Below are 6,548 nucleotides of genomic sequence, written 5' to 3'. Positions count from 1 at the left end.
AACACTGTTTGTACAACCATCAGTTTCGTGACCAATTGAAATAATTAAAATTTATTATTATATTTAACTATATTTATTTTGCCACAGTTAAATCTCATTGTATACATTTTAAGTGTTTATCGTAAAACTATTCGGTATATTTATAAGAATTCCCAAGTACCTATTCATACAGTTTGTTTACCAGCTCTTGTGACTACTTGTGAAAAATTAATATCACTTATTTTTTTTTTTTTTTTAATAAATACCATTTTGCGAGCCAAGTGGGCCACGTGAGCCACCACAGAGTGAAGGTTATATTAACAGATATTTTTAACGAAGAATGAATGTTTGCTATTTGCCTTGTGATTGAACCATGTGATTGAGAGACTTACCCACAGCTTCATGGACAACACTATAAGTAACTACAGTATACACCATCGCGACCGTGAATGCTAATTTACGTACATATTACAATCTAATTTATTAAATTATAGAAAAAAAAGTAATGAACTTTACTAATGATATCTAATACGATAATGATAAGTTTGTTCTTCTCTTTAAAATTAAGTACCTACTTTAATAAGTAATTGGATTGTTTGGACTCGCTTGACATTAAAATAACACTTAATTTTATAGCAATATCTTCAAACATAAAGAAAATGTATACATAGTAATTTAATAGCTGTGCTGTCCTAATTGCGTACTTGAACTTTAAGTTCTAGTAATAGCTCCTTAATTACATTTTTTACACTATTTATTACTTAAGTATCTACTATTATATAATCACTATGTTTATATCCTGTCGTAAGTGGAAATTTACTTTTTGATGTGTTATCAATAACTATCAGTGTTATCAGTGTTACTAGTGTTATCAGTGTTACCATTGTTATCAGTGCTATTTGTGTTATCAGTGTTATCAGTTTTATCAGTGTTATCGGTGTTATCAGTTATAATAGATGTGCGTAGACAGTATTTAATGTTGACCCATTTATTTCTGGAATAATATTATTATTAAATAAAATAAGAGAGAATATTTAAATGAGATGCAGTATTGAGTGTATCATATGACTAACCCGTTTGATGATACGATCAAGGTTAAAGGTTAATAATTATTCAGGTTTTTTTTGTAAATGTGTCCAATATGTTTAAAAGGTATTCTATAATAATGAAATCTATATGTTTTGGTGTTGGTGCCAAAAAAAGTTGGTACCTATGACTGTGTATAACTTAAAATCCTTTTTATTTATATCAAATTGTATTTATGTATGGTCTTAATATTGAAGCTTGATTTGATTTTAATACATTTTTTACAATTGTAATTTTATCTTTGACTTAAAAAAAATATATTTTTCGTTTTAATGTTTTCAGATACATATTTATTCATTAATACAGTTGAAATTGTAAATTATCAAAAAAATGTCTCAAATTGCAAGCTTCGTATTTTTCCGCTAGGTGCCTCTTTAAAAAAGGCTCAGTGAAGACTTCGCCTTAATGATCCATTTAGTGTATTTGGGTATTATATGAATTTTGAACTGGTCTGATAACGTTAAGGTACTTTTCGAGTAGTACCTATATTATATGAGATATTATTTTCTTTGTATTAACTCAGATAATAAATTAAATATATATGAATTTACTCCATTGAAATCATATTCAATGAGATTTTCGTACAATAAATTGATTGACCTGACCTAAACTGGCTAAAATCTATGATGTGTTATTAATTTGTCTATAATGTAAGAACATAATAGGTATTAAGCACTTCGGAATTAAACAATTATAATTATAGTGCATTTTGAGAATTACACGGAATAAAAAATCCGGATGACTGACAGCTAGCTCATGCATACTTGCCAGCAGTCGTAGATAAAATTACAAAAATTTACATTCAGATTCGCACGTCAACTATGTAACTGACACCGTTTTTTCACGGTGATTTATTTATGTGTTATGCGCATTAGTGATTTTTATGTAGATTTTTATACAATAGCCGAGGTGCCGAGAACTTTTCGTATACTTAATAATATGATAGACGTAGTTTCTTGTGTGGTTCGTCTAAATTCATATGTATTTATTTAAATATAGAAACTTAATAAATTACACGTTTAAGACGTTCATCACATGATATTTATAAACAGAAATTATAATAAGTAGATTTTATTTAATTTTATTGATATTGTATCAGTTTATGATGTCCAATTAAAACGAACGCAACCAATCCTGATCATCATAAAACTATGTGGAAGAGCACTAAATTAATATACTTTTCAAGTATATAATAATTAAAACATATTTATCGTTATTATTATTATTATGATTTTTTGGTAGATAACATTATTATTAAATAATAATGTTGCCAGTACTCTAATGATAAGCAGAATACTTGTGTACATATTGAATAATTCAGACTAATACATACCTACATATTCATAAATAAATGAGTATTGTATAATAATACTGTTACTGCCAAAAGTTGCTAAGTCTCGAAATCATGTTATGTAGTAATTGCAATTTGATGTTTGACATGCCCTCTAAAATCAGGCATAATGCTAATTTCTTTGCCCTTTATGTTCATGTTCTATGTATCGGATGACCTTGAATTCATTAACTAACACACATATTTATATATAGACACATAATCCGTCATTAACACTCTTAATACCTAAATTATCGACTTACCAACCTTTAGCAGCAACCCCACACGTAAATAATGAAGATTTTTTTTATACAAACCCAATCCAATAATTTAATAACACTGGTATAATCACAAAAATTGAATGGCATGTCATAAATGAATTGCAGTTAAACTGTTATTGAATTTTCAAAATAAAATCCGAAACGCTTTTTTACTCATCGGAGATTTACAAAGGCTGGATGATTTGAATATAGGGTCAATGGGATGAATATACAGAAACTATCAAAAGTTTTAGGTATTAACACGCATGAAGACTCAGTTACAATATTTTTCGTGGTTTACTTTATTAATATTGAAGATAATATGGCTTGACTTCCAAATAGATAATATATTTAAACAGTACACAAATAATTCAGGCCATTAAAAAAAAGAAAGATAGAGAAACTTAAGAATGACACGGTATCTACTTACTATAGACTAGGTATCTCAATATAAATAAACTATACTATTTTTTTTAATTTTTACTGACTTATAATCATCTTCCAATGAATAGCCTCAAAATATAAAATTAGCCCATCTCTATGGAATAACATAACCATCTTGTATGAAAAAACGAGGCTTCTACCCATAACACATTTAAAAAAAATATTAATACAATATAATAGTTCATTAATAGTGAAAGGTTACCCATGTAAATTATGTTCAGATGTGTAAATGCGCTCACAGCGTTGATCTCGGATTTTTAGAAATTCGTAAATCTATTCATTCAGATTCATATTACACAGGTGCGCATACAAGCGGGGGGGGGGGGGGGGTTCTTATCCGGATCCCCTCAGGAACAAAGAAAAAACAATTTATTTAGGTGAAAGAAATATTATTTACTTCTTCGACTTCTTTGTCATTTACTAACCTTACCTTATGACTGAACACTTACCCGGTAAGTTTGGCAGGTGAACAGTTTTCTCAACAATTTGGCCTATGGCACTCATAAATTGGTGCAATCGTCTGAGGTATCCAATGTCAAAAAATAAGACAGCGCGAACGATAAAAAAGCACACTATGATCTAGGTCATGCACTTTCAATAAACTTGGCGACATGTCGCTGCAGATCAAATCTTCATAGCTATACACAAAATGCGGAGTGTCTGGGTATAGGGAATATACCCGCAAAAGTGCAGTGGGAGAGTTCTTGGTCGAAGCGATGAGACGCCATAAGTACCGGCTAGATTTTGTAGAGCTTGACAATCAACAATATTTTTTACAGTGATATTTTTTCGAAATGGACCCTCATACCACTTTCTGTGTGTGCACCTGATATTATTGAATACTTTATTATATGTAAGTATTATAATATACTAAGATAGATTTGTAATAATGATTTACAACATAATGTTAAAAAGAAACCAAAAAATATGTCTTAGTCGTGTAAAACATGAATCATGTTACGTTATATTTTAAATTAACAATTTATTTATTAGATCTATTTTATTATCCCACGCAGTATGTATGTAGGAGTAGTAGAGTAAATAAAAATTCACAAATATATCATATCAAATGATATTTTCGTGAAATGAATATAGGTAGCGTAATAATTTGATTGCCAAATGACTTTTGATAGATGCTTTATCTCCTTTTAAAGATTCGTCACGCCCACCGGCGCAGTTCCAAACAAAAACTCACAATTATTCATAACTCAGTCCAAGATTGTACGCGTTGCTCCCATTTCTAGTATTTAAACGTGTAATTTAGTATAATAAAGTTAACCAAAATGGACGCGTCTAGACGAGTCCGTTTTATTCAAATGCATTTTTGTAAATGAGCGGTCCCCCTAATTATTAGTGTTTTATTTTGACTACTGTCTATAAAGTGAATCACACAAATAGGGGCATGTGCATATTATTATCTCTGTATAGTACCGTCCGCCGGACCTGGTCGCCAAAAAGACGAATTTTATTGTATTTAAAAAAATTGCAGCGTTATACTGCCAATATGAAGATCTCATCACTTTGTTAGATCGTTCGGCAGTTTTGTATTAGCTTTTGTTACTTAATATTATTATTATAGACCATGTCCAATCCAAAGAAGATCCACAAAGTATAGGATTCTATTATAACCTATAAAGTCCATACTCTAATTCCAAATACACATTGAAAAATAATATGTGTATTTGCTAGATAGATAATTCGAATCTGAGACCGACGACATTATAAGCCGATGCGTTGGCCGCACGGCTATCGTGAGGACGTCCTTACAACTTTACTATAAATTTAATTTTGTCTCTACGTGCTCCTCTCTCCCATGAGTACTCATATAGATTCAGTCGAGTGCATGGTGACCTAAGTCTTGAGTAACTGCTCCTGAGACATTGACATTGACAAATGATGTTTCACATCAAACATAGGGTGAGTGTAGTTTGGTGGGCCATTAACTTCAATGTAATTTAATAAAATATTATTGTATCGTAATACGCTAAAGTGTAAGCCACCTTTAGAAACGAAAATCAAAGTATTTCGAGAGGACTTTCCGTATTGCAAACACCCTATAAATTAATAAATAAAGCATAAACCAAATTTATTTATGACGTCTTTATGCACATAATTATAAAATTGGTACTCAATACAGAATATACAATACAATATTTTGAAAAACCTTGCGTAGGCAGTATCATAATGAAGTATAAAGTATAGGTCTCAGAGATGTGACTGTATAGACAAATCCTCATAATTTCAAGGACTGGTAGAGTGAGTAATGTTGATGTCATCCAATGAATGGGAAAGGACCAAGAAGCTCTCCGTAGCATCTAAATTAGAAGTTTAACGATCAAGAATATTTCGCAATATTTGATAGCGATTAATATTGACAATTACCAATAGTTTCAGGCAATCTAGAATATAGCACATCTTGGAATATTGCGCAATATTTGTGATGGATTGGTCACTTTATTATGTGGAATTAAAGTTTCATTGAAATACATTGATTCATTTGCATAATGTTTAAGAATTAGAGACAACTCTAGAGATACGTATTATACTTGCTAGTTTATTTTATTATCATCTGAGTAGCGCCCGATTGTTCATCGACCAGTTGTCCTGGCAGTCAGTCGGTGGCGCCAGATCATGCTAGACCCATCAACAATATGTATGTCAGAGGATAAAATTATACTCGCCTTTATGGTAACAGACATCCAACAGGGGATGGAAGGAGAAGAAGATATCGTAGGCAATAGTTTAATAAATATAAATAATTATAAATCTATTTATTTTTTGATTCACTAAATACAGAAATTAGATGGCTAAAAAAATATTATTTGGGATCTGACCGAAATGTCGTCAGAAACGTTGAACATGTTCGTTTGCATTTTGTATGGTGGGAAATAAATATAATAGTAAAATTACAAAAGACATCTTTAATTGAAAAAGAAAGTAGATATTTTAATCGATATATTAATGTTCCAGCATATATTAAAGATTAGTTAGGAGTATTATATTATTTGAGATGCTTTTCAATTTCCCTCACTGCTACACTCGGGTCAGCGGGCGTTCACAGATCTCTTCATGAGGAGAGAAAATAGGTTGAAAGAAAAAAATGGATTTGCATAAATATAGCTTTGGGATATCATTTGGCATTTGATATTCTCAACTAAGCGTCTGTATCATTTCGATGTAATATGTCGGTTGTTAAGAATTGTTGTTAATTTTACAGATATGACATGCATGTCAAATATTATTGAATCTGAAGATATCTCCATAGTATTATTATATGTTAACACAACCAATTATACTGCAAATAACATCGATATGGAAATCAAGAAAAGGGTAAAATGAATATATCATGTAATTAATTATTTAGAAAAGTCGGAATTAAACTATTGGGTGTATGCATATCATTTTTTATAAGTACCTAGTAAAGTAAAAAATAATTTTACTAACTTATA

The sequence above is a fragment of the Rhyacophila brunnea genome, unplaced genomic scaffold (genome assembly GCF_057557595.1).
Source record: "Rhyacophila brunnea isolate RB1 unplaced genomic scaffold, BYU_Rbru_1.0 scaffold_14, whole genome shotgun sequence".
Taxonomy (NCBI): Eukaryota; Metazoa; Arthropoda; class Insecta; order Trichoptera; family Rhyacophilidae; genus Rhyacophila; species Rhyacophila brunnea.
The sequence above is the reverse complement of the archived record's forward strand: the minus strand, read 5'-3'. Positions refer to the sequence as shown.